Raw genomic sequence first — 27,687 nt, 5'->3', positions numbered from 1 at the left:
TGACCTTATTAATGTTTGCAAATATATAAAGGGTGAGTGTCACGAGGATGGAGCCAGGCTCTTCTCAGTGACAACCAATGATAGGACAAGGGGTAATAGGTTCAAACTGGAACACAAGAGGTTCCACTTAAATTTGAGAAGAAACTTCTTCTCAGTAAGGGTAACAGAACACTGGAACAGGCTGCCTAGGGGGGTTGTGGAGTCTCCTTCTCTGGAGGCATTCAAAACCCGCCTGGACCCATTCCTGAGTAGCCTCATCTAGGTGTTCCTGCTTCAGCAGGGGGATCGGACTGGATGATCTTTCGAGGTCCCTTCCAATCCCTGACATTCTGTGATTCTGTGAAGCTCCTAAAAACCAAAACCACAGAAAAAAAAACCCAAGAAAAATCTAAGAGCTACAAGCTCTTAGGCATTTATTCACAAGCATGTTCTTGCCCTGTTCCAGACACAGTTTGGATTTTTCCTTGCTAGCTTTTCTATCCAGACATCTCAGCTCAAATTAAAAAAGTTCTACACAGGAAGCTATAAGAAGCAAAATGTTGGGCCTTCTTCTGCAAAGAAGAGAGCTGCATTAGAGGCTTGATGGTGCTCAACAGCAAGGGTAGAGCTGTTGCAGAACTGTTTTGTGATAAACGCATCCCTTGCCTTTCAACCTGGATGACTGAGAAGTGATCTGGCTTCTGCCATAAAGGCTCCATGGTGTGGACATCACCCCGTGACCATTTCTGTTGGAGTGGCTGAGGGTGGCAGTGATGGGAGATGTGAGTGACCACAGACAAACATCTCCACTGCCTGTTTCTATCACTGTGTCTTCTGAATGCAGTGCCAGGGGGGTCTCCAGTTTTACAGATTGTTTTATTGGTACAAACAGCAATCGCACACAAAGAGGGTGCACCATGCTTGGCGCTGAGGGGATCAGAAAACAGCCAAGCTCTGAAGAAGCAAAAAAATTAAGAGTTTTGTTGAGCTGTAAGATCTTTTGCCATTTTATGCACTGCTCTGGCTTTTGAGAAGTAAAGCTGACAGGCTGATACGGTCCTGACGTTTTGATGTATTTTCTGGTAGAGTTCAATAACAAAAAGGCCCAGACACACACGGATGGCTTCATTTTTCCCTTGAACTGGAATAAATCAGGAGCAGTGGCATTACATCAAAGCCACACTGGTGTAAGCAGCATTGAAACAAGGTTCATTTAGCAGTGTGTGATGCTATGAAAGATGTTATTTTGCATAACCCTCCTCACAAAAATGAATCTATTCCCCCTCCCTTTTTTTTTTTTAATGCCAGAGAAGAAGCTGTTAGTGATACTAACTAGTGATATTTGGCTAAAGACTTCCTATTTTCAGACTCTGTTGTCTGCTGCTTATAATTTCAACCCTTCAGGCTGAAATTCTCCATACCAGCTCTCTGCCTCGGGCTTAATGTTTTTGTGAGCAAAGCTGCAGGTGAAGGGGAGCCAGACAATTCTCAGAATGCAATTTGGAGAAAACATATTATTTTGGCCCTGTTAGAAAATGAATTGGCCTCCCCTTTCTCCTCAGGTTTTTCATTTAAAAAAATCAAAACCCTTAGTGATACACATAAGGCTTAATGGCCCTGAGCAGCCCCACCTGGGGCCTCCCCATGCCTTCCTACAGCCCAGGGGCTCCATTTTAGCCCAGCTGGAACCATTGCTTCCTTTCTATGGGGTTGTGCTGTGGGTGGACCTGTGCTCAGTCCTGTGATTTGTCCCCCTTGTTGAGGTTCCCCAGGCTATGCTTTACAGCCATGTCTTGGGCTCTGGGGCCACCAAGGGAGCCCCTCACCAGTGTGGTATGGCTCAGGTATGTTGGGGCTGTGTGCCCCCAGCTTGTGGGCTCTGTGGGTCACAATAGTGAGCACGGTGTTTTCTTACCCCCTCTGAAATAGGAGAGGATGGGGAAAAATTGCTACTGAGGAAACTTCATTCAATAGCAAAGCAGGCATAGGTTCAAAACAAGCTAAGGCTGCAAGGTTAAGCCCTCAAGAGCTATGAGATGCTGGTCTTGGCCTCTGCAAATATTAACTGTTTGGATAGTGATAATTTTTCATAGGCCTTGTTTGTCAAATGCTACTTTTTCAGTATTTCCTTTCAGTCAGGCCCATAATGTGGCTGTGTTCAGGGCACTTCACCCACACCCTGCTACTGGTGTGTAATGGCTGCTTCTCCTCTAGGGGACTGTCCAGAGTTTGCAGTGTCTAAATGTTGCTTGTGATGGACTAGAGACATGAAGTGATGCCTCCACCCTAATGCTGGGGAACAGAGGCCTGAAAGCACAGACTGAGTTAATTTTTAAAATATCAAGTATTGTGTCTCTTGAGGAATCTACTAATGCACAATATCAAGCCTGGAATTCCAGACTCAGTGTTTGCTTTATGGACTTTTTATAACTGTGTCCAATTTAGTATTATTAATTATTGCTATTATTATAATTGCTACTGTTATTATTATTTAAATCCTGCGTGATTATGGGTTCCTCAAATCTGGTGCTATGCATCTTAAAACAGGTACCTAGAACACAAACATAATCATCATACATATCCTGACCACTAGCTAACTCTTTGGGCAATGTGGCCAACATCATAGAGAAAGTATCTGGTATGTGCAAAGTAGGTGTAAATCCTGTCCAGTTCCCTGCACGGTGAATGCAGTTTTTACAGGCCTGTGGATTTCTGACAAGGCATCTGTTAAGACTTGGTATAGCAAGTACCTCCAAATGTTGGGTGCGTTTTTCCTTTTGAGAATCTCTTGACTAAAATTGTTGCCTTCTTATTTACTGAAAACCTTAAGTTGGAGAACAGTTCATCTCTTCTTGTTTTGTAAGCATGTGGTGGTGTAGCAACAATGCACTTTAGATGAACAAAGAAACAAGAAGTTCTATTTTTCATATTAATCTTTCATATCTAATATTTCAAAAAGGCATCCAGAAGCGTAGGTCTTGTCTTGGTGTCCTGTAATTTCAAGTTTACACTTTATGGTGAAGATCTTTAAATTATTTATATCCTGTGCTCTTGATTGCAGTGGGATCCCTGTGCACATATATATAACGGAAGGTATATTTCATCCTTTATTTATAAAACATGAATGTAGCTTTTGGACCCAAACATTCACTGGCTAGAGCTCTAAAAAGTAAATTGTAATTTTTGCTCTTCTTCTGTCTCTTGGACTTTTTCTTAGGTGAGAAGTGATTTCTATGAACAGAGAGTGTGTTTAATATACTCAAGTGACAAGTAGTAAAAACTGGTACCATATGTATACATCTTTACTGTACTGTTTGAGCTAAACTTACATGTTTATTGGTCATTTTTTTAACTATCTTTTATCCTATTGTTCAGTAGAAATACTATTTTTTAAAAGTATCTAAGATAAATCATTATATCAGTTGGATGAACAAGCAACAGAGGCTTAATCGAAGAAGGAATTCTGTAGAATGAAATTTTTACAGAAAACATATTCCTTTTAAAAACTGAAAGTATTTAATATTTGAGCTGTTATAAACTATTTTTACTTGAACATTGTGTCCTGTTACAGTTAGATGAAAACAGCGGTAACCTCTGTTTCTTCACAGTATGTTTTCATAAGGAATACAATTTATGTATTACTGGAAAATATTACAAGTAGGAAATTTATTGAGTTGTCAGTACAATAAGCATACCCAGCACAGAGTCTGAGGCTTTTGGAAATTATTTATGAAATTAATGTAGTAGAACTCGTTGCAAGACCTTATTGAAGATTAAGGTGACAGTTATCTTAGATACAGTTGATTGCAGTCACTCTCACGTTCTTCTGGATTTCTCCCAAACACTTGATAGCACAATGTCCAGGTGCTCTGGCTGGGTTGAGTGGTGTCCTACGTTGGGGACAAGGGGTGTTGAGCCCTCGTTACACCTTTGGGGTTACTGTTCATGGTGATGACAACTGCTTCTTGCACATGTCTCTAATACCTTTTTTGGAATTGGCAGTTGCATCATTAAGAAGCTCATCATAGAGTTTCAAGATGAGACAGACCTTATGGAGAAAGCTGTACTGGAGCTGCCCTTCCTCTTCTACTGCTTTACAACTATGAATCCTTCAGTTTAAGGAGAGCTACAGCCTGGCTGCAGATATAACCATCTATAACAAAGGTGGAGGAAAAAGCAGACTATGTGCATAGCTAATTTGTGGCAGATGCCTGATTCAACCAAGACATTCATATATTTATATACACACACATTCCTGGTCTGGTACTTCCAGCAATACAAAGTCAGTGTTTTACAGTGTGTCAGGTACTCAGATCACACCTTGTTATGCCAGGTGCCCAATATAAAACCGGTTTATTTTCCAGTGTCCTGATGATTTAACAAGGGTGTTGGAAAAAGAATATCAGGTAACTAAGTATGGAAAACTGCACTACCAAATCCACACTTCTAGTGGCTTTGGGCAGTGTGTACATATTCCACATTGCTCCAGAGCAAATAAAGTGAACAAGCAAGTAGGGAAGCTGCCCCAACCCATTTGCAAGCCAACCTTTGTTTCAGGCTATATTTTAAAAAGCTAATGTTTGCAAAGTACTGTAATCCACTTGAATGTCAATATTACTGATTTGAAGTCATAAAGTATCTTTGTATTCTTTCTCTTTCAGGAGACATTCCTGAGGGACTGGATGACAGGGCCCTTATTAAACTGGCAGCATGCATTTTGAGATGAGAAATTACCAATTTGTATCTAGCATTTGAATAAAGAAAATAAAAACCTGTGAGAAGTCCTCAGAGATAGAAGAGGAAGGAGGAGGTCACTGGTATTATTACAGATGCACCATTCATATTAAATGAAATAAAAAAGTGGAAGTTATAATCGCAATTCTGCCTGACATGAGTTTCCTTTAGAGAAAATGATGTGGCTTGACACAATGTAACCTGACATAATGCGATGTGATGTTATAAATGAGAAGTAGCATGGGTAGTTTAATGTATAATTTGACACACTACCTGTGCTATGCATGAGCTGGCAGACAGTGTACTGTGGTTCACTGAGTACCCAAATTGCATTCAAATGGCAGGCTTACCACATCATGATGCACAAAAGTAAGCTAGCAGTTGTTTGGTGGGTCAGTCATAGACTAAATAACTGTAGGCACAGAGACACACTTCTCTTTTGAGTTTAAGGCTGAAGTACAGGCACAGGTGATGAGCTCAGGAGTCATAAAATACAAATTGGCATGTGGAAAAAGATCTCTGCTGCTCTTACAGAGATAGGAATAGAGTAGCATTGTTTTTGTTTTCTGCCATGAGCTTGCAGAGAGTCAGGCTGGTCTGAACACTCCAACACTGCTCAGCTAACTGGGATATGATGAAGTGTGAAGATTAGCTTTGAGTCAGTGGACCCAAGTCCCCATAGTCTGGTTCCAGCAGTCTCCAGTTCAATAAGTGCATGTTGTAGAAAGTTCATGAATTTTCTGGTAAAACTGCCTTTTGAACAGGAAAAGGATGGGAGCAGCCAGGGCCACACTAATATATGCTTTTATTGCCAGCATCAGCATTGTTAAGAAGGGAAATAATTCTTTATTATTTCAGCAAATGAGCACAAGAGAAATTGTTCTATGGGTGTAAATGGGAAAAGAAAGGAGGGGAGAAAAAATATCTGCATTCTGTGGATCCCTTCTTTCTTGCTTCTGGCAAAAGGAGAGCTCATCTGGATGAGACAGGAGGAATGTCCAATATTCTCTTTAGCATATGAAGAATGTTTTTCTATCTTAAAATGGGAATTATTTTGATATAAAGATTATGTATACTTAACAACCAAGCACCAAAACAGTTAATACTTTCTCCAGAGTGTTACTGATGTTATGTGGACAAAATGGTTTCAACTAATGAGTAGGAAACACAGCTTTGTTGTAAAAAGGAGAAGGAGGAACATGCAAAGAAATATGTTACAAGATTAAACAAACAGGGAAGGGTTACTTGTAAGGTGTGTGAAGTTCTTCTACAGTGTTCAGTATTGATAGGGCTGCAAACTGGGCCAAATTCTGAGGCTAATTATTGCCTGGCTAGCTTAACTTTGGGTAAGACTTTGAATAGGCAGACTGTGTTCCATCATGTGGAAACACAACGGGTTGGGATCATCTAAGTAACAGAAAAATCTGAGAGAGTCCAAGTGTGCTAGCATTCTCTGTGGACTTACATAGAAAATCTGAGTTTATTAGCTCTGATTCAGGGATGGCCCTGCTAATTTCAGTCCATCTCTGTTGCTCCCTGGTGCCTTAGCTTTTGGGCATAGTGCTTGCGGAAGTAAAATGCTATTTGCCACCTGTTACAGCATTAGGTCAAATGGGCCCTAACGAAAAATGGACTGAGGTGCAAAGACACTTGTTCTGAGGGAGGCATTTGGGTCATAAATATCGCTGGATTTTAGCTGAGTGTTAGCAAAGTCTTGCATGCTCTAGCAACGTGGGACTGAGTGGTATTCACAAGGTTAATTAGCAGAGGCGGTGTGGTATGAGAGTGGTTTGTGGTCTTAGGCCCATCTTTGTCCTGGGTACTATGCAAGGGCATTACATAGCACTGTCTAGAAGCGATCACTCACAGCGTAAAGAATGAGAGTGCTCTGTACAGTCAGAAATATTTTTTTCTGGAAGGAATTTGGGAGAACTTGCATACCTGTGATATCTGCACTGTCAGGCAAAAACTGGTTGGCATCTAGAATTTCAAGTAGCCCTACTGTAAATTGTTTCCACTGTACCTTTCAGTCTTCCTCTAACTGCGGGTGCAAACTTATGTGGCAGGTGTGTGGAGTCTTCTGTGGTCTTTGTCGCCTCCGGAGGATGAAGAATGACACAGGAGATAACCCCAGCATTCCCACAAACTCCACACTGGGAGCTGAGTTCCGCTTTGTGGATGTAGTCATAGAGGGATTTCTGAGCTGGCCACAGCCTTTGCTTTACTGAGTCTTTCTTTAGCTCATCTAGACCACAAGGACCTCAGACTAATTTACTGTGCCAGTATCCGTGCAGAGTTTCTATGCTGGATTACATAAGAGCTAATTATTATTGCTACACAAAGTACATAAGTGATTTATTTGCTGCCTTGGTGCAAAGCATTTAAGAAAAAAGAAATCCACAAATATCTCCCTCTGCTTGGCTTTTCAGAAATGTCTGTATATTCTATAAATGTAATTTGATTCACATGAACATTTTTCTGATTCTGTGGAGAATAAATGCATTGTTTTAAAAGTTGTAATTATGAAGCTGTGTTGTTAAATAAAACAATAATTATTTCAATACAAATATTTTCAAAGCCAACAACCATAAAAGAAATTAAAATGTTCTTTTTCTTCCTGCCTTGTCCAGTGCCGAGTGACTGGATTTCTGCCCATCCTGCGATGATATGCATTCATCACACACACCACAGCAGAAGCTTTTCTGCAGGCAGAGATGTGGCAAACCAGAAACAATCTGTGACCAAATTTTTGATGGGTGCAAACTGTCACAGTTCTGTGGTTTTAGGGGTCAATTTAAATGCTCTCAGATTTTTTGGCACTGTGTTCATGAGAGTAATTGTGTCTGACAAGACAGATTATTTTCAACACCGTTCTCCCTCTCACCCCTGTATTTTAGCTCTAAGGAGACTAGGGATGAGGTGTATTTAATGTCTGATGCAAATGGCTGAAGCTCTGTTTTCCAACTCAGTTTTTGCTTAAGCTACACTTGGCATAGCACCTTCTATTGTTCCCACTTTGATCCAGTCTGTCTCTTTCTTGCTTTCTGACTCTGTTAACTTTTGGCAAAACCAAAAATGAGTGGGATCTAGTGTGTTTGCCCAACTGGCTGCAGTACAGGAGAGGCCACACACAATGGCACATCTCCTGCAGAGCTGAGCACTTTGCCAAAGATACATCAGAGGATCTGGACAGAGATGGGCCATGACACGGAGAAAAAATCATGGCAGAGTCAGAAGATTCTGTTTTGAAACAGAAAGCCCAGCTGTGAGCCAGACTGGATGCCATTAGCTCATGCGGAAGAAAAGCAGATAAAGTGCTGGTGTATTTTGAAAACAAAACAAGAGAAAGAAACCCAAACACAAAACAAACAACAAATCCACAGACAGAAACCCACTAAAAGTCAAATAATAGCAAAAATACCCCACCAACCCAAAGTGCTTTCTCGAAGCTTAGTGATAGCTGTTGAACATTTGTGCAGACTAAGGAGAGCTTTGGGTCACCTCTCTATGTGCTTAGTCTTTTAAGACCTACCAGCTGCTGCTTTTGAGTTTGAGATAAAGATATGCATCTTTAGGTGCCTTTTTTTAGACTTGACCTTAAATTCACTGTCTGAACTTTGCAAAGCTCCCTAGCTATCGATACTCCTGTCTCAGAAAGCTGCCTAGGAACATAGAAAGTGTGTCTTCTCAGCCAGTAGCAAGACCTGCTGCAGTTTGGATAGGGCTGGGTACCCATGGTTCTGCTCAGACCAACTGGGCTGTGATCCTGCCTCATTCCACAGAAACTGCTCTTCCTCCAAAGCCAAGAGAAAGGTCTTTGGGTTGTGCAGGCATCCTTCATTCCAGGTAATGCCCAGCAAAATTAGTCTGACAAAGGGTAAAAGTGTGCAGTACTGCAGTTGTGGGGAGTCATATAAGCATCACCTGTAAAATCAGATCAAAACCAGTAAATGGTTTTTGTCAGGAGAAAAGATGCATGTATTAGAAGTGTTAAAATGTAAAGCTGAACGACTTAATTTCCCTGGTAGGTTTTTTTTTTTTTTTTAGTTCTTTTAAATTTTTTCTTTCAAAATAGCTTTTAGTTTTTTAAAAAACATGACCTGGGTAAAATGTGGAGAAAAGTGATAATAAAAACAGCCATTATAACCCCCGAACAAAAGAAATCTGTCACATCTGTTGTAACTTTTCACTCTGACTGAAAATGGATGTTTTCCATTTTACTCGATATCCTTTCCCTCACCTTATTGTACACTCCTCCTCCAAATCATACATATCAAATCATACATATAAAAACCGAAACAGTATTTTTTTCTGCACTCTTTCCTTTTGTCCAAATCAGTTCTTGCTCAGCTGATGTCTGCTGTGCTGCTGCTCCTATGGAGGATGCGGTGGCCCACTGCCGGCTCAGGCAGTGCTGCCTTCTGTCGCTGTTACCTGGCAGGACACACGAGCTCTGCTGTGTGCTGTGACTCTGTCCTCCGCCTTCACTGCAGGAAGACTCAGAACTCTTGCATTAAACCTCTCAAGCTCTTTGACTGGCTGTTTCTCATGTAAGGGTAAACATGGAAGAAGGTTTACCGTCTAGTTTTGAGAAATCTTGGAGGGCAGAAGGTACTATTTTTATTCTTCTGACTATAGAGAGGAGGGGAATATAGATTTTTAAGACTCTAAAGATTTAAAAGAAGATTGCTTAGATGAAATACTTTGCAAAAGTTGGGAGGTTCTTTAAAAAAAAAAAAAAGTGCTAAGAGAACAGGCTTTCATTTTAATTTCTGCTACTGTGGGTTGTGTGTGACCGTGACAGAAGATTACTTGATTTTTCAGGGACAGTGAACACCTACAGTGACTGAGTTTGGGTAGATTTCCACCTGGTTGTCATGATGGCAATTCAGGACCTACTTATTTGGAACCAGGATCATCTGGAATTCAAAGCTTCCTGAAAAGGCTGGCTTTTGAGTTTTATACCAGGCACAGAACCAGTACAGCCCTTGCCTCAGAGAACTACCACATGGCCAGCATGTTGAACAAAGTTTTATTCTCTTAGAGTACAAAATATTAAGAGAAGGGACAAGAGTTGACACGAAAAGTCACGATCCCATTCTGTGAAGGAGGTAACAACTGCTTTTTACTCTCCAACAGGAAACCATGAAAGAGAATGAGCAGAGTACTAAAGTGAAAATTTTTAAAGTGTGACTTTTCTGTATGTTCATTTGATGCCAAAATGTCAGCTTCAGGACCTGTTAACAAAAAGTTTTAGAAGCCTAAAACAAAAGGATTAAGAAAAGATGAACTTTCGTCTTATGCTGTCCTTGACTTTGATATATTGCAGTAGAGAAGTAATATTGTGTTTTGTAGTAATGAAAGTAATTATGTATATTGTTCTTCAGAAAGATTAAAAAATATTAGTGTAATTAAGCCAGTTAATATTTTAAAAAGTTCAGGCTGATGTTATCTATTGTAACTCATAAATTCTGACAAAGAAGGAAAAGACACTGATAGCTCATTCTTTGTCTCACTGTTACCTGTAAAGCTTCTTAGTTGCAGATGTTACTGGTGTGCATTTTTATGGTGTTCCCAGCCCTACTCTGAAAAATACCATATAGTCTTAAAACTAAAATATGTGCCCTGCTCTGGATACCTTTTCATATTTATACTACTTGCATGCTGCACCATTTTCTCCTTCTTCTAGTAACTCACCAAAATGGAGAGTGGGATTGAGCTCCCATGGAGGTGAATAGTCAGATTCAGTCCTGATCACGTACCATCAGTGATCTGACGAGAAGTCATCTGGGAAAGAGGAATGGCAGCAAAGGTCCAGCTTCTTTTCTTTAATGAACAGAGATGCTTGGACATAACTGCAGGGGTCAACAGTGGTGAGGGGGGGAGGTGCGGGAAGTTCTGCTGTGCTGTAGCAATTATGTTTACTTCACATGTGAATGTGAAGGGCACAGGATAGAAAGAATCCAGAAATACTCAGTTTCTTATGTTAAAAAGCTCACAGCAAGGGTTTGTTTCAGTCAATCCAGATTTGGAGTGCTTTTGGAAAAAAATTCCCCAAATGGTGTTAAAACATACTGAAAAATCTCATGTTAATGGAAGAGATTTTTTTTCTCTTCTCTCCCAGTGGAAATGAATATGCGTAAAAAACATTCATCCTTGCTTAATGGTGTAAAAAGAGATGCACAGTCTTTCTTAGTAAGTATCGATGAACACTGACATTGAAAAAAGGAAAAATACTTGCTTGCTAGTGTATTGTATTTTGTATTTGATCAAAGGGCATAACCCCATGAGAACGTGAGTAACGGCTGCTGTGATTGTTGCCTACTCACTACTGTCCCTAAAGCAGAGCTGCTGTAGCATGGGCTCTCCTAACCCACTTCAGTGCAAAGTCCTCTGGCTTGATTTAAAACATTGCTGCATGGCATATGAGGAGCAATCACATGATTCATTACTGAAGCACAGCTCTAACAGAAGTAGCCAACTGATACACAGTTACTTCCAAAGTCCACACATGACCGTGCCCTGTTAATATCAGTGACATCAAGCTGAACTTCAAATAAATATACATGTAGTCTTCCTATCTCGGGCTTTCTGGATGTCTTCTAAAGGTGGATGTTGTTTTTTCTCTTCTGGTATTTTAAAGGAGATATAGAGAGGTTAAGTGATTTGCACAAGGTTATCTAAGTCTAGAAGCGAAGAAGAGAATTTAGTTATTTCACTAAATCTACTTCTTAGATAAAACTCTCTCATCTACTAAAAATGATTTTTGCATAAAACATGAACCAAGAAATGCATTATTATTTTTGTCTCAAAGAAAAGGATTCACATTAGTGAGGGGGAAATACAAAAGTCTGTCTTTTCCAGCTCTTTGACTGACAGGCTTCTGCTGTGCTTTTAAGAAGCTTTATAACATTGATGTTTGATAAACTAGTGTAGATGTGTGTGTATACATATATACACACACACACATGGCTTTCTCTACTTGCAGATTTTTGGCATGTGGAGGCACTTGAGAAATCGAAAAATTAAAATGCTAAAATAAAAAATAAAAACTAATAAATAATAAAATTAATAAATAAAAATAAATTTAAAATAATGCTTAAATAATGCTGAGGGGTCCCCACTGCCCAAGAAATAGAATGTAATTGAGTGTAAAATAGTTACAATAATTATAGATTGTCATAAGAGTTCTTTCTTAAACTTATTATTGTCAAGATAAACAGACCTTCTGCACTGCATTGGTAGCTGTCTTCTCACGATTTTGTTGTTTTGCTTCAAGGTGGTAAAGAGAGTCCAAGACCAGGGCCACAAATTAACTACAAATACCAAAACCACATTGGTGACACTGGAGGAAACACAAAGAAGATGGATGCAGTTTTTATCCTGGGTCTCTTAGCACCCCAATAACATTTTTCTTAAAACCCCAAATCCTGGAATCATAGAATGGTGTGCATTGGGAGGGATCTTGAAGATCACCTAGTTCCAACCCCACTGCCATAGACAGGGACACCTTCAACTAGACCAGCTTGCTCAAAGCCCCGTCCAACTTGGCCTTAGACACTTTCAGGGATGGGGCATCCACAGCTTCTCTGGGCAACCTGTTCCAGTGCCTCACCACCTTCACAGTGAAGAATTTCTTCCTTATATTTAATCTACATCTACTGTTTTCCAGTTCAAAGCCATAACCCCTTGTCCCATGCCCTTGTAAAAAGTTCTTCTCCAGTTTTCTTGTAGGTCCCCTTTAGGTAAGGAAGGCTGGTCTAACGTCTCCCTGGAGCCTTCTCCAGGCTGAACAACCCCAAATCTCTTGGCCTGTCTTCATAGGAGAGATGCTCCAACCCTCTGACCATCTTTGTGGCCCTCCTGGAGATGTGTAATTGTGACAACCTCAGCTTTAAGAATAGTAACAAAAGAGATTTTACCCTCAAAGCTATATAGAAAACTTCAATAATGAAAATGCCAATGACTTAAAGAATCAGGAGAGGGATCAAATGAATCCTATTTTTGTTTGGTAGAAGAATAAGATTCTACTTTGCTCAGATATGCTACTGGTTCAGTGTAAGCAACAGATATTTTGCAAGGTCTTGTGGCAGGGTGAGCAACATCTCTAATGTAAGAGAACAGTAACAACATTAAAGGTCCTGTGAGAAACTATGCTGCAAACATCGGTAAGGGAAACTTGTTACCTAAAACCTGTAAAAGAAAAGACTTCCCTACATGGTCAGAATAGTTCACTAGTGCTAAACCAAGATCTCAGAGGCTGGTATATGCACGTATAAATATTTCGAGCAAGAATACTTGGATAGATTTCACAGTTCTCTTTTGCAGAAAGAGAGGCTCTTGTACTCTTAGGAACCATTATTTTTAGCTTGGCTTTTAATGGTTAACATGCATATGCACACCAAATCCCCAAGGCTTGGAGCAGGGATTAAGCTGAATGACTACAGTCCACAGGTGTCAAAGAGGCAGCCCATAGGCCGGATCCGGCCTGCCACACTGTTTGATCCCACCGGGCACTTTGTTTCCCCCCAGCAGCACCCAGCTCCTTGTCCCCAGACTCCTGACAGTGCTGGTCATGTGTGGAGCAGGTGTGACATGCATGGCGCCGCAGGAGCAGAATGGCGGGAGCTGCGGCCATAGCTACAGGAGAGTGGTGAGACTGATGTGGGACACTGGTAACTGCCTTGAGGCACTGAAAGACAACTGAATGAATTCTGTATTGATACACATGGATACCGCCAGCTCTGCTGTATGGGGAAGGGAGTTTGAAGGAAAGGTGAGCCTGTGTGAGAGGGCCTGAGTGTTATCCTAAAGGACATCTTGGTCTTTTACTTAGGTGGCACACCTTAACGTCTTTGGTGGAACAACTTGAATCCCAAAATGTCCAGTAAGAGAAAGAATGATGCAGAACGAAGGCCATTTAATGATAGATGGGAAAGCGAATACACGTTTGTGTTCCAAGGAGAAAAACCAATGTGCCTCTTGTGTTGAGACAGTGTTGATGATAAAGGAGTACAATGCACATAACTGAGTGGCAAACACGAGGCCCACGGACCAAATCCTAAAATTACACTCGGCCCTTTGAAGGCAATCACAAGGCCGATGTAACCCCCAGTGAAAATAAGTTTGACACCCCTGGTATAGGCTCTATATCATGACTTGAGGTCAAATAAACATTGAGACTCTTGAAGTAAAGGTGACAGGCAGGGGAAGGCAGTCTCTCTAGAGATCGAGACCTGGCCAGGTAAACGAAAGTTGACTGTCAGCTTTTTGCAGTCTGTTTCTTTCCACCATCCTACTACCTGAAATGATGCACATCTTTTTCTGCAGGGTCTTCCTAGAGCAGAGAGCCCATCTTGCCTTGGTGCCTGCTGGCTGATGATTGCTGCACCTGCGTTTCCTTAAATTAGTCACAGGTTGGCTGGCAGTGGTCTAATGGCACCCAGTTGACAAGAAATAGCTTAGGGACTCATTCTCGGTCTCAGGAATAAACTGGGATTATGGAACTATTATTTCCTGCCCCCACCCCAAGGTGATCACTTTCTTCATGGGCAGCAGGAGAGAAGATGAAACAAGTTAAACTAGATTAAGGGATTCCTCTTATTCCCAGGTCTTATTTTCATTTGTTCTTGTTGTTTCCCCCCCTGCAGTGCTGTGGAACTGCGGCTATGCTTTACCTTGCAGTTAACCTTTGAAAGAGAAATACGGGAATATGAGTCCTTTCTCCTGCTCTGAGGGGAGACTGAAAATGCAAGGTTATAGAAAACAGAGGGAAATTAGGATGTTAAGGGCTATTGCTTATGGAGGACTTTGCCTTGTATGTAATAGGCCCAGAGGATACACAAGTATGAGCAAGGCGTATATAGACCCATTTTGCAGTGTGCCAGAATGACACCGAAATTATCACAACTCACCGCCCCCCGTATGAAACCAGTGTGCTGGATGAAGAGCTTCTTGAGAGGAAGACAGTAGGAAAATGCATGCAGGGCAGAGCTCTGTCTGCCTTTCTTTTACAATGTGACAAGTGTGGGGTAGGGGCTGGTCAGTTGCCTGCACATAGAATTAGGGTATTTTGTCAGGGTGTGAAAGGTGTTAATTTGGTTTTCTTCCTGGATTGGGAAAGCTGAAATCTACTTGAGAATGGCACTTTCCAGTTCTTTCCTTTGAACCCTTTGTGCTGTGTTTTGTTTTTTTTTTTTTCTTTAGATTTTCTGGATATTTAAATGAGAAAAGATCCATGAGACCAAATAGAACAAAGGGAGGAGGTACCCTATGTCCTAATAAGATATTTGCCTAGAAATTCTGGTATTCTGTCCCTTCAAAAGATCAACTATTTTATCTCAGTATTAGTTTGTATAAAATGCAAGCTTGGCATTTCATGGTATAGTGCAGGTAGTCAAGGGAGAGCTGAACATGGTCCTTTGTTTATCCAGAGTTGCAATTTTTATGGAACATACCTATTCTCCACCTCAGTCCTGCTTTAGAACCCTAAATCCTATTCTGAGCCTGGCCCCAGATATTTTTTCTAGATGATGATGAGATACATTTGGTAAGATACTTGTATGTATATGTAGTTTTACCTATACAAATTAAAAAGCTGGATTTTCAGGATTTTGAAGAGGCAGAATATGTCTTCCTCATTCCTGGAGGCTGGATGATGAGGACTATGTAGAATTTTCTGCGCATAGCTGAAGCCAACTCACTTCGAGGCAATATCCATCTCCTGGGGGTGGACAAAAGAGAAAGAAAAGGACCCCTGTTTATCCTGCTGTCAAATAGCAAAACACAAGTCAGCAGAAAGTGCCTGTGGTCACCACCTGTGGAAAAAGTGGCCACTGAAATTGCTGCCATAACCTAGTCCCCAAAGCAAGTGCAAGTATCTAGTTTAAACTTAGTTCAACATGTCTACATGGTCAGCAGTCCCTGTGCACATCAGACTAAAAGCTGAGTTGTGGGACCTTGTTCCTAGATCATTCCTGTGCTCTAAGGAACCTTGTCCTGTGTATCCTTTTTCAGGCAATTAAACTTATATTTTGTTTTGTGAAAGAAAATGGTTAGCCATTCTTTTAAAATAATGTTTTACTGCTTTTTTTCCTGCTTGTAGTGCCTTTGCCTTGACCCCTGCAAAATCAAATTGTTAGCTATAGACTCTAGCAGAGCATATGAGAAATTAGTGGCCAGCTTTTCCTCAATTTAAGCATTTCCAGTGGAGTCTGAGGGGTTTGTCATATTGTTCTGTGGGCAGGATTAGGCCCCAGCTGTGTCTAGGTTTCAGGTTTCTAGCCTTCCAAGGATACCTAATGAAACAGCAACTAATGAAATATTTTAAAATGCAAGATGAGTCAGTTCGCTTAAGAGTGATATGTTAAAGAAAATCATTCTGAATGCATGTGGCAGAGTGGAGCGCCACAAATGATCGTCTTCCACTGTGGAAATAAATAACAAAACAATATGAACTGAACAGACTTCACTGTCTCGTAAAGCTTAGCATTTTTCACCTGCCTTCCCACCTCCGTTAGACACAGCAATTAAAAAGTGGGCCATGAAACTGTTCAGACATAGAAAATTAAATAGAGCCTTGAAGACATCATGTTAAGTGTCTTTCAGTTGTCTGTTAGTAAAAAAAGGTGGCCATTTGATACTTGGCTGCAGAACAGTCTGAAGGTTTCTAGGGTCTGTGTGTCAGCCTCCTGGGATAAAGCATTTCGGTTTTTGTGAACTTTCCCTGTGTGTTTAACCCCTTGCCTGCTGTACTGTCAAGCATTCCCCAGAGAGCTGGGTTACAGGTTCCCAGCTCTTATTCTGTAACCTTATGGGCACAGACAGGGACTGATGTGGCTTCAGGGCACCGACGAAAACTTGTGTCTTTAATCAGCAGACCCATAGCTCTAGCTGCTGAACTCCTGCTTATTCTTCGCAATATTCACTCAAAGGGAAAAGGATTTGTGTGAGTCACTATCACTATTTTATTTCATAGCTGAAACGAAACCCATGTGTTCTCCCTCTTCTTTTGTTCAGCCTGGCTCCTTGGATGCTGGGCTGTGGGATCTGAAGAGCATCTGGACTGCAAAGCATGTTTGTGTTCACAAGTGCTGCAGAGAAAGTCTTCTTTCTGAGGACCTCAGGACAGGCTTGGGGTCAATGATCTTGTTGCAGCACAGAGGACTGCAGAGACCCTGAATTGCTTTGCTGGAGCCACCCGTAACTTAATTTTACTGATTAACATGTGCCCAGGACCTCTCTCTGAGCCTTGTGTTGACAACTACATCAGCCCTTTTTTCCCCTGGGTAAGAGGTTTGCCCTATACTTAACAAGGCTACAGGTGGATTTTATCGACCCCAAGCTGCTTTGTTACCTCCTGTCTTCTGCCGGTACCTACTTCTAATGCTCAGGCTGTGGCTGGTATGAATACACCCCTGTTCACCTGGGTCTAAATTAATTGATCTAATTTAAAATGCCAACAGGTGTCTCTAAGCTGTTGCCTGAAACAGGGTGCAGTGACCTGCTAGCCAGGTCTGTAGGAGAAGGAGTTCCTGGTACAGGTTGTCTGCTCTCAGCCCTGATACCACAATGCTCTGTCTCGCTTTATGGATCTTCTTTGGAAATCTGCTGGCTGAATGGTAACTGAGCTGCCTTTCTAATTCTCTGCAAAACTTTCTGAAGCAACCTGTTTGTTCTGTAGACCTGTAAAGATTGCTGGTAAACTGGGGTAGGGAGAAGGGAAGGGAGTTAATTTCACAGTGTTTTTCTCCTGGGTGGTAAAAACTGAACTAACTTCTGATAGAAAAATGAACAAAGTGTTAAGTTTGAAGATATAAGAGTCCTGATGACAATACTGTCAAAACAACTTTCTTCTTTCTCTTCTGGATTTTTTGACACACCTGGTATGAGCTGCTCTGAATTCAGGCTTGTTTCAGCATGGGCTGAAATAATGTTACTGGGGGGGAGGAAACAGAAATAAGATGTTTGTGCTGATATACAAAAAGTCTCATTTGTAAACTTGTTCCAAGTTATATCCTTGTTGCTTTCTATTGTTTGGCTTTTATTTCTTGCTTCTGAGATTTCTGTTGCTATTTCAAGACTTTCTACAATGTGGACTCTGTCTTTGATCTTGTTTTGTTTGTTCTCAATGTTTTTGCAATCCAAGCAGAAGTGAATGGTATTTGGAAAACAATGAGTTTGAACCTTTCAGTGATTGCTCTTTGCAGCTAGAAATTCACAAGATACATTTTTTTTTTTTTGATACTGTGGAGTCTTGTACAATCAATCAGAAAATAAGACTTTTAAGAGGTGTTTTTTTTTATTGTGTGAAGAAAATGACTGTATTAATTGATAGACTTACTAAGGGAAGCTGTTTCAGCTGGCAGTTTTATTTGATGATTGTAACTGTTCTGTTCCTAATTCTGGGAGCATAGACTACTAAGTCCAGACCTGCATCCTTTGGTCATCTGTGGTCTGGCCTTAGTTTATTTGGGGGGAGGCTATTGCAACATTAAGGCTTTTATTTCAGTTTTATTGCAGAGCATTTAATTTTTCTGATAGTGGCACTACTAAGGTTCCTAAATACGGATGTAGAAACTTAGTAGTAGGCACCTATGTTTTTAATGTTTTGGACAGAATTATATCTCTCTGAATGTATCTATTAGCCATTTCCATTTTGCCTAAGAAAACTTCAGTGGTTTCTCATTCCAATAGTTTCTTTTCTGTAAAAATTGTCAACAGTTCTTAATTCCCTTTGAATGTAGCCTAGGAGATCTATTTTGGTTAGTGTTCACTGTGTGCGCTATAAAACTGTCCATGTCTGATAGTATGAAATGGCCTGGGATCTCTGCAGAGCTAAGGTTCCAGTCACATGAAATCTTGCCAACATATGATGTTATTATATTTATATATATTGTGATACTGTGCTATATTGTTATGTGTTATGTCTTGTTAATACGTATTGTTACATGTAATGTATAATATTCCATATTACAGAATTACAAGGAGGCTCCTGTAGTAACAGCCATCTTTCAGAAAGACCTTGAAGGAAAATGTACTGTACTTAAAAAGCATATTCTTTGTTTTTCTGTAAAAGGACTAATGACCTTTGGTAGTTGCTAAATTGAACTGCATGTAATTTGGGGGATAAATTACTAAAAATGCCTGTGAAAAGGAAAGCCTTTCAGTCATCTCTCACACAGATGATAAAGTTTGGAAACTTTTGTGTTTGTTGGATTATTTTATTTTGGTGCTGCTTGTTTTATTTGTGGGAGCTTTGGTGTGTATGGTGTGGTGGGTCTTTTTGTTTGGTGGGATTATTATTATTATTTTTAATTTCTGGAAACTTCAGCAATAAGAACTGTTTGTGGTGGTTCTGCTTTTATTCCTTTAAGGACCTGTTAGTGTGCCATGCATGACTTGAAAGAGTAGGCACAAGTGGCTCGGAGTGAAATGAGGTTACAAATTATTTTTCATTTCCCCTTTAACCACTTGATCTTTGACTTGTGTTTGTTAAACCTTAGCATCGAAATCTGTTGCAAGATGCTGTTTATCATAGATAGACATCACTTTCTGAGTTAAATTGTGAGACTTGACAGTGTGGCAAACAGATACAGTTGGTGTTATCTTTGTTTTCAAAGCAAGAGAAAACAAGAGGGAGGGGAAGAAACCTAGACAGCCCTAAATAATAAGAATAGGTGACTAAAGTGCCTCTTTCATCCTTTGTTGAGAAAGAACACTAATAAGGGTTATGACTAAAGGTATTGAAATTCTTTGTGGGTCACTTATGATTTTTTGTTGTTGTTGAATGAGCTGTTATATTTCTGGAAATTGTTTCTTTGCTATCTTGCTAATATACTGCATCAAACCAAGAATTTTCTGCAGAGGAGAGAATTTTAAAGGTGGAAAGGTAGGGCTTTATCTTTGCAGCAGCCAAGCTAGCTTCACAGGCTGGCTGTCACAAAACAGTTTGTTTACAGTTGGTTTAGGGTAGGGGGGAAAGTTGTCTGTGCTATGTCCAGTATTGATAATGCCAGTAGAGACTCCATGATGTCAAAATGGATGGAAATCATGTTATCATAGAGCTGGGACTAGTAGTGGCTACTGGTCCCTGGAAGGGACAGTGCTCTGAAAGAGGCTCAGGTGCAGCTTGGACCCTTGGAAGCAGCAGCTTGTTGGCATCATCACCAAGTTCTGTGGAATGAAATCTGCAACTCCTAGTGCATTTTGCCTAAAACTACTGTTGCTTTCTGTGGACAACTTGCACATAAAGTTCTAAGTTGGTTTAAAGAAAGTTGGCAAAGATTTAATGCTAAAACGTCTCGGACTGACATGTATAACTAAAGCCTGACTGCCTTAGAAAGAAAAGTCTGGCAAGGTGAGTGTCTTGCATGCACGTAAGATGTGATACTGGGCAACTTGGAAGACTTTGGAAGATGATCCCTGTGGGTTTGTAGGGTTTGTGAAGAAGCTGGTGAAGTGAGAAATAGATATTTGAGATTACTTTGCAGAGGAGCCACAGCAGGTGTGAGACGGAGTAGCTTTTAGTTCATGATGAACTCAATTGGGGTTGCAATTGGTTCCAGCTGGGAAGAACAGACCTTGCTGTCTTTGTCCCCAATTAAATACAAGAGCACTCCAGGCCTTTGACCATGACAGTCAAATCTGGGAACTGTGTAAAACAACAGTGCCTTAGCCATGTCTGTATTAGCTGTGGGACAGCTAGTCTTAAAATGGTCTTGTCTTTTCTTGCCTATTTTTCCACAGAGCCTCTCTTAGATTAAGTCTGATACTGAATGTACCAGTGAGCAGGCCAATGCAATGCTAATACACTGCTTCAAAGCAATCTCAAATCAACCTTTGTTTCTTGAAAGACATGGGAGATGTTATTAATAAACAGAGACAACTATAGGAAAAATCAGACTTTAGTTTCTCTTGTAATGGGTTTATAATGTATTTTTTCAGTCCTGACAAAGCCTCGTATGAAAAATAATGCCAGCTTTCCTCCCATACTTATCTGGATTAGTACATTATTATGGGTTAGAGCCTTTCTTAAGACTGTGATATCTGTTTGTACTGGAGAATCTAGTAAAGACCAAGGCTGCATCATGTTAGCTGTTGAGTAGAGATCCAGCAAGATGTGGAACTGCTGCCACAGAGCATGCATCATCCTACAGTGTATGGGAATGGTTTTGTGATGAGCTACAGCTGGGTCGCCATGGCTCATCCAGCACAGGGACCGAATCCTCTGTTTGATAAGTATCTATCTATCCACTGTTTCTTTGAAAAGTTTATTTTCAGAATGAGGCTTCCTCCTCTGGTTGAAATGTTTATATTGGCAGAACCCTGAATATGGGTGTGAATTTATCTCATAGCTGGTTCCTCTTTCCTAGTAAAAGGGACACACCTAGAGAGAAAGGATTATATTTTACCCTTATGCTGTCATAAGTCTCTTGATTCAGACTAGTAACCTATATGAAAATGGTGCTGTAGTTTGCAAAAAGTCATGAGGTATCCAAATAGGTGCGATTCACTCGTTTCTTGCAGAGCTGGCCTTCAAAACAAATTTTTATTGACCAGATTTCATTGCCAAACAGTGACAATTCTAAACTGGGATAAAGAGCTGTCCCCCTCCCCCAGAATGTGTGATTAAAATATCACAATATTTTGCTTAGGAAATGCAGTGTGCTCCCCAGGATCCCTTGCTGCTGCTGTGTGAAGCTGATGGGAGCTGACAGTTTTGCTGCTGTTAGTCAGTGGGAGTTTGCTAGTGAAACTAAAAGGATTACACTGGTTTTGTTCAGCAGCGTTGTGGGCTTCTGGAGTTCCCTGGTGAGTGGGAAGCTGTCCTGGGAGTTTTTGGCTGAAGTCAGGCAGCTGGGAGTTCGTGTGGCTCTGAAACCTTGCAAGACCTCGCATCCAGCTCCTTAGTGCTGAGGAGCCAGGTAAATAAATGGTTATGAAGCAGATGGATTTCCAGCTCTGTCTCTCCCTGTGTTCTGCCAAAAGATCAGTGTTTCTGTTAAATGTTAGCATTTGACAAATTGCAGAATTATGATGGAATAAAGATCAGTTAGAAAAACTTGTTGAATCTGATGTTGATCTTGGTTGCATCTGACTTGGGAACAATCTGCTCTTTGGATGAACAGTCAAAACCTGCAAGTTTATTTCTGCATGAGAAGCAAACCATAGCAAAATGCCTTTTACTCATTAGGCCTTATTAATTTTGAGTTTCATGCTGTGTTGACCACAGACATGTAGTTCCTTGCTTTCTTGGAAATCAGGCAAACATCTGTTCGTGATTTACCATGAGATCTTTGGCAGAAGTAGCTGGTGAAGGTCTGTCATCTCTTCTGGGCTTCACTTGCGATACCCACTGCCTGTACAGCAGTGTCCGAGGGTGCTCACACACAAAAGCAAGTGTGGATGCTTGCGACTTGCTGCATGTGTATGCATGGGCATAACCATAACTGCTTCCACAGGCTAAAAACGTTGTGATTTAATTTTTAATAATATTATCTTTTAGTTTCTCTCCTTTAAAAGGGGAGTATTTCAAAGTAAACATCATTGTTTATATGCCTGTTTAAAGCATTGATAATCTACATATGTATACCTATTAATCAGATAGTTTGCAACAAATGGCCTGGAAACAAAATATGATCCACTGGAGCTTCCTTTATAGCAAACTCTATCAAAAATAAAATGAGACTAGCAGCAAGAAAGAATGTAATTACTTCCCATCATCACTGTTTATGCCATACTTTTTTTTTTTTTTTTTTTTTTTTTTTTTAATGTTTGTATGTATGGAATTGTGTGAAGATAAATAACTTAATTTTTGGTGAGAAGGTTGCTGAGTTCCTGTAAAAGCTCTAAATTTCTAGTAAGTCAGTTCTACTAACACTGTGTTTTGTTATGTGTCAGTAGTTATATACCTTTGTGTAGCTGTTCAAGGCCTTCCTAGCCCCCAGGTCCTCTGGATATTCTTTTGTAGTATAAAGACTGAGTTATTTTAAGTTGTCTTGGTACAAAGTTTTCAGGAATTGCTGCAGATATATGCTTAAAGGGAAATATTAAAAAGAAAACCAAAAACCACCCACCCCCAAAACCCAAACAAATGAAAAAACAACCCCCAAAGCAGCATATTATTCGTGGTATTTTTCCCCAGACTTGCTGATTTTGCAAACTTTTTTTAATGCTGGTCTATTGAAGTCAATATCTGAATGCCCATCTGAGATTTCTTGAAAGTCTTGAGGAACACTTGAAGTGACCCCTCAGCAGCTGATCAACAAATTGATAAATTTCTTCTGTGACCCAGAAAATGACCTAATCCATTCTTGCATAGATTTGTCACCTCTCCAGTACTGACAAAAACAACAATAAAAAAGCTTGTATTTTCAGGAAAGCAGATGGACGTGTTCATTCTTAAAAAGTTGAGAGCTTTCTGTTGAAAATGTGCCATCCTCCAACTATTCTGGAACATTTTCTGTGTAAGAGGGCAGGTAAAACACCACATCAGGACCTGAAATGAAGTTTTATCTTGAAGACAGTTCAGTAATCAATCAGAATCACCAGCTGGTTAAATTTCAAGTTGTAAAATGAGGGGTCATAATAATGTAGTCCACCTCTTCAAAAATTTGTTGAGACAGGTTTTTTTTTTTTTTTAATGGACAAACCTATGTACTGTTTTCATTCCTGGGATAAATGGAAAAATCCAAATTTTGCTTTTTGCACCTGGTTTCACTGTTTCATAATTGTCACGTCCTTGAAAATTCAGCTTTCATTTGGAAGACGAAAAAGTTTCACAGCTGTGAGGAAGCAGTTCCAGAGACAAAGCTCACCAAAAACAAACTAATTATCACAAAACGTGATTTTTCTGCAAGACTTTTTGGTTAAGTTAACCAGCTTTTGGGCGTTTGGTCATGGCAATTTTCTGATAGTGCTTCATGGAACATATGGATAGCCTGTCCTGAAGCTGCTTCAGACAAGGTACAGTTTATAATTGTCAATTATGTTGAGCATTTGCTAAGTAAGAATTTAAAATATATGTTCCTTGTGCAGTATTTTTTTGCATTTTAACAACAAAAGTGGTTTGAGATACGTCTTTTTAGAAAGCTATAAACAAGAAGGAAAACCTCAAAGTATCTTGGTAGTATTAACAAACTATTTATCTACAGTATCCCTCTACACTACAATGAAGTCTCTATGGAGTTCTGCAGTGGATATAATTTTTCAAAGCAAATTTATCCCATAAAACTAAATACTAGCTGTCAGAGAAAAATACTGTGATCTATAACCTTATTTATGGTTATCATATCTCTGGATATCCAATCTTTTTTCCAGCTGGAGGTGGTGGAAAATAGAATCTGAGTGTCGTGGACTTCTCTGGTAGGCTTCCAAATGTGCAAATCATCTGTATTTGCATCTGCGGGATTTCTGTTAAATCTAATGCATAGTACTGCACTGCACATGTGTTATGCAGCCTGTGCAAAGATCTCTTCCTGTTTTTTATCTTGGGCACAACTGGACAGTACAGCTTTGTTTTTGCAACTGTCAAGCTGTTTTCTCTCCCATATAAGCTGACAGAGCGATGGTGGCAATTTCCTACGAGCTAAATCTAGCAACATGTGAAGTACCTTTTGGAGAAAAGAGAAGGAAGGAAGGAACCTATCACTAATCATGCTTAGTAATTTTTCTTTTTATCACTTAAACTAATAGGTGCAGGCAAAAGTAGTCCTTGGGAATTGGCTTCCGTTAGTCTAGAAGAAGGGGTGTTGGCTAGGAAGTATGAAGTTTTTGCTTTGGTTCTGACCCTGATGGATCATCTAAACAAATTCAAACTGTTTTGCTTGTCTTTTTCCCTCTTTCTCACCTGTGGTTATCATTGTGAGCTCTAAAGGGAGGCTGTGCAGCTTAGAGGCTGTGTGGTTTGCATGGGATGTCTGTGCTGGTAGAAGCATGGCGGTTCCATATTATGCATAAATATTTGTAGGCAAACAACCCTACCCAAATAGTGTTCTAAGACAGATACACAGACTAAAATACTGTTTATAGGAGCATACTATAGCAGATGCAGGGGGGAAAAAACCGTACCACTTAATGAAGCTTTATGACTATCCCATTGTAATAGAGTGTCATTCAATTAAAAATAAATCCATTTAGAAATTTCCAGTGGGCTCAAAATACAATTCTGACTTCACGATTTCTAGCCAACCCAGCTTGTATAAATGCAGCCTTTTGACACAAAAACAACTTGAAATGTATTAAACCCCTTGAAGCCAGAGATTTCATTGTGTTGGTTACCCACAGTGTATATTGTGCTGAAAAAAAAACTAACACCTGGCACAAGAAGATTAAATCAACCTGGTTTTCTTCTTGGAACACTTTCCAATCAGGCTCCTATTCAGCAGACACTGCTGTTGCTGACGTTACTGAAGTTCATAATGATGTGTTTTTCTCTCTGCAACAGAGGAAGGTTCTTTTAAAAATTACTTGTACTATTTATGGACCTTAATAAGGCCTTGACTGTTGTGAATCATAAAATTCTTGTCAAGTGATTTCTTTTAAAAAGCATGGAGTTGTCTGGCTGTTTGTACAGGAATGGCCAGTAGTGGCAGATTGGTTGCTGGTTGAGGTTGTATACTATTTTATTCATTGCTGAGCATCTTAACTCAAGGGCATAGTGTCCCTAAATTGGGATTGGCTGTTCAACTCAACTAATATTAAATCTTTGGCTGGAAAATTGCTTGCTAAGAGATTTCCCTTCCTCCCATCCCTTTTATTATGTGTGTGATTCTAATGACTCCTGATTTATGAAAGGCAACCCTAGGGAAAAAAAAAAGAGTTAGCTTCACATTTGCAAAAATGGATCTTGGTGTGCTGGTGCAATGCCATTGGGGGACAAATGTAATGAGGAAGTGTCTTGAAGTAAGACAAGGGAGTCAAATGCTTAGTCACTAAAATACAAAATTAGGAGATTTCTTGGCTGTAGGAGTAAGGAGCTCCTAAATTGCAATTCTAGGTTAGTTGGTTGATCAGTCACTGTTCAGTTTTGACCTGCTAATTTCAAGGTCAAAGTTTCTTGTTGTGAAATTATCTGAATAGTATGTTTTTAGTTAGATTTATTACTGCTGAATGACTCAAGTCCTTGGCCACTTCTAACATTAAAAGACTTGCAAAAGCATCATAGCCCCACTTTTGAGAATTATTTAAGAGTCTAAATTTTATTGAAAATCAATAAGACTGCATAACTCATCTCTGAAAATAAGTACAATTATAGATCTCTGGGATGGTGTTGGAAATGTTACATCAGAATACTTATTCTGAGCTACTTTGTGGGCAGAAGGATGAGTACTCCAAAAGCAGAGTGTTTAAAGAAAATCGGTAACTTTTTCAATGCTTGTATTTTATATATTAGTGTTCTCCAGCTGTTTAGGTACCTGGATTTACTTTCCACAAATGTTGAGGAAAGCATTTAACCATTAAATTTGAAGCTTCAGATTTCTAAAGTCAAGGGTAAGATTCTGGGAAAGAATAGTCATGGTAGAGATGGAATGAATCAGAATGAAGTTAAATCAATATCTCGGCTATTGTCAACGTTTGAAGACAGTGCTCCAAATGCTATTTTTCAGAGACAAGGATCTCTGCAAAAAGAACTTTCTCCCTTTGTAGGGGGAACTGATATATGCATTTCCTGAGGAAATAAATGTGTGGAATGGCTGAATGCAGTGAGATGCTTGCTTCTTTCATAGAAAGTACTTCAAGTATGATGTATTTTCTCAACCATGGGACCCTCTGTGAAGACCAAGGACTGCTATAAAGAGAAGGGATCCACCTGACCATGTTGGGCAAACCCAGCTTTGCCAACAGGCTGGCCATCCTGATAAGAAGAGCTTTCAATTAGGAATTACAGGAAAGGGAGGTGTCAACCCACAAACAAATGAGGGCAAGAGAGACCTTGTAATCAACAGAAGTGGGCCCATCTCAAGTGTATACACACAGAAAAGGGAGTGGTGAGAAGATGGCACGATACAGGAAACTTTCATACCTTTACTGGGAAGCAGCACAGCTGGGGATGTGTTCTGAAGTTCCCATACACTTGCTTTTGCAGCATGGGAAGCAGTGTCTGTGTTTGTATGGCTACCATCTCAGTGGCATCACAGAGACAAGGAGGGATAGCTCACACAACTGGTATGTTGTCATGAATGGATACAGGCTCTTTAGGAAGGACAGGCCAGGAGAGGGAGTTGTCCTTTAGGTGAGAAGGTAGTGGGAACACATGGAGCTCTGCCTTGGTATGGGTGGTGAACTAGCTGAGACCTTATGGGTCAGAATTTTCAGGCAGACCAGTGTGAATGATATGGTGGGTCTTTACTACAGACTGCCTGATCAGGAAGAAACTGTAGATAAGGGTTTCAAAGCCCTGGAAGAAGCTTTATGTTGACAGTCTGGAGTCTTCATGGGGGACTTTAAACAGCTCTGTCTGTGCCAGAGGGGCAACACAGCAGGGCATGAGCAATCCAAGAGGATTCTTTCTGGAGTGCAGTGATAATAACCTCCTGACGCAGGTAACTGAGGAACCAATGAAGGAAGATGCTTTGTGGGATCTGATGCTTACAAGCAAGGAAGAAGTGGTTTGGAATGTGAAGGTGAGGAGTGGCCTTGGCTGCAATGACCTTGAGATGGTGGACTTCAGGATCCTGAAAGTAAGGATCAAGGCAAATAGCAGGATTGCAATCTTAAAATTCAGGAGAGCTGACTTTGGCCTGTTCATGGTCTTTCTTGAAAGAATTCCATGGGATACAGTCCTGGAGAGAAGAGAGATCCAAGAGACCTGGATGATTTTAAAGAATTATCCGCTCTGAGATCAAGAGAAATCCATCCCTATTTTCAGGACAACAAGCAAGGGTGGCAGGAGGCCTGCATATATGAACAAGGTGCTCCTCAAAAAGTCAAATACAGGAAGTAAAGGTACAACATGTAGTCAGTTAAGTTCAG

General features: G+C 40.2%; 2 long non-coding RNA genes across 3 annotated transcripts in view; both read left to right on the top strand.

Moving 5' to 3' along the window:
• The window catches only part of LOC110357128 (uncharacterized), a 301,741-nt gene that overhangs the window by 68,726 nt on the left and 205,328 nt on the right, over positions 1-27,687 (top strand). The window lies entirely within an intron of this gene.
• Positions 1,111-7,109, top strand: LOC110357141 (uncharacterized). Its single transcript, XR_010470185.1, has 2 exons — positions 1,111-1,823; positions 3,982-7,109. It is a non-coding gene; the product is annotated as an uncharacterized LOC110357141 (long non-coding RNA).

This window comes from Columba livia, chromosome 2 (genome assembly GCF_036013475.1).
Source record: "Columba livia isolate bColLiv1 breed racing homer chromosome 2, bColLiv1.pat.W.v2, whole genome shotgun sequence".
Classification (NCBI taxonomy): Eukaryota; Metazoa; Chordata; class Aves; order Columbiformes; family Columbidae; genus Columba; species Columba livia.
This window is presented reverse-complemented; position numbering and strand designations above follow the sequence as displayed.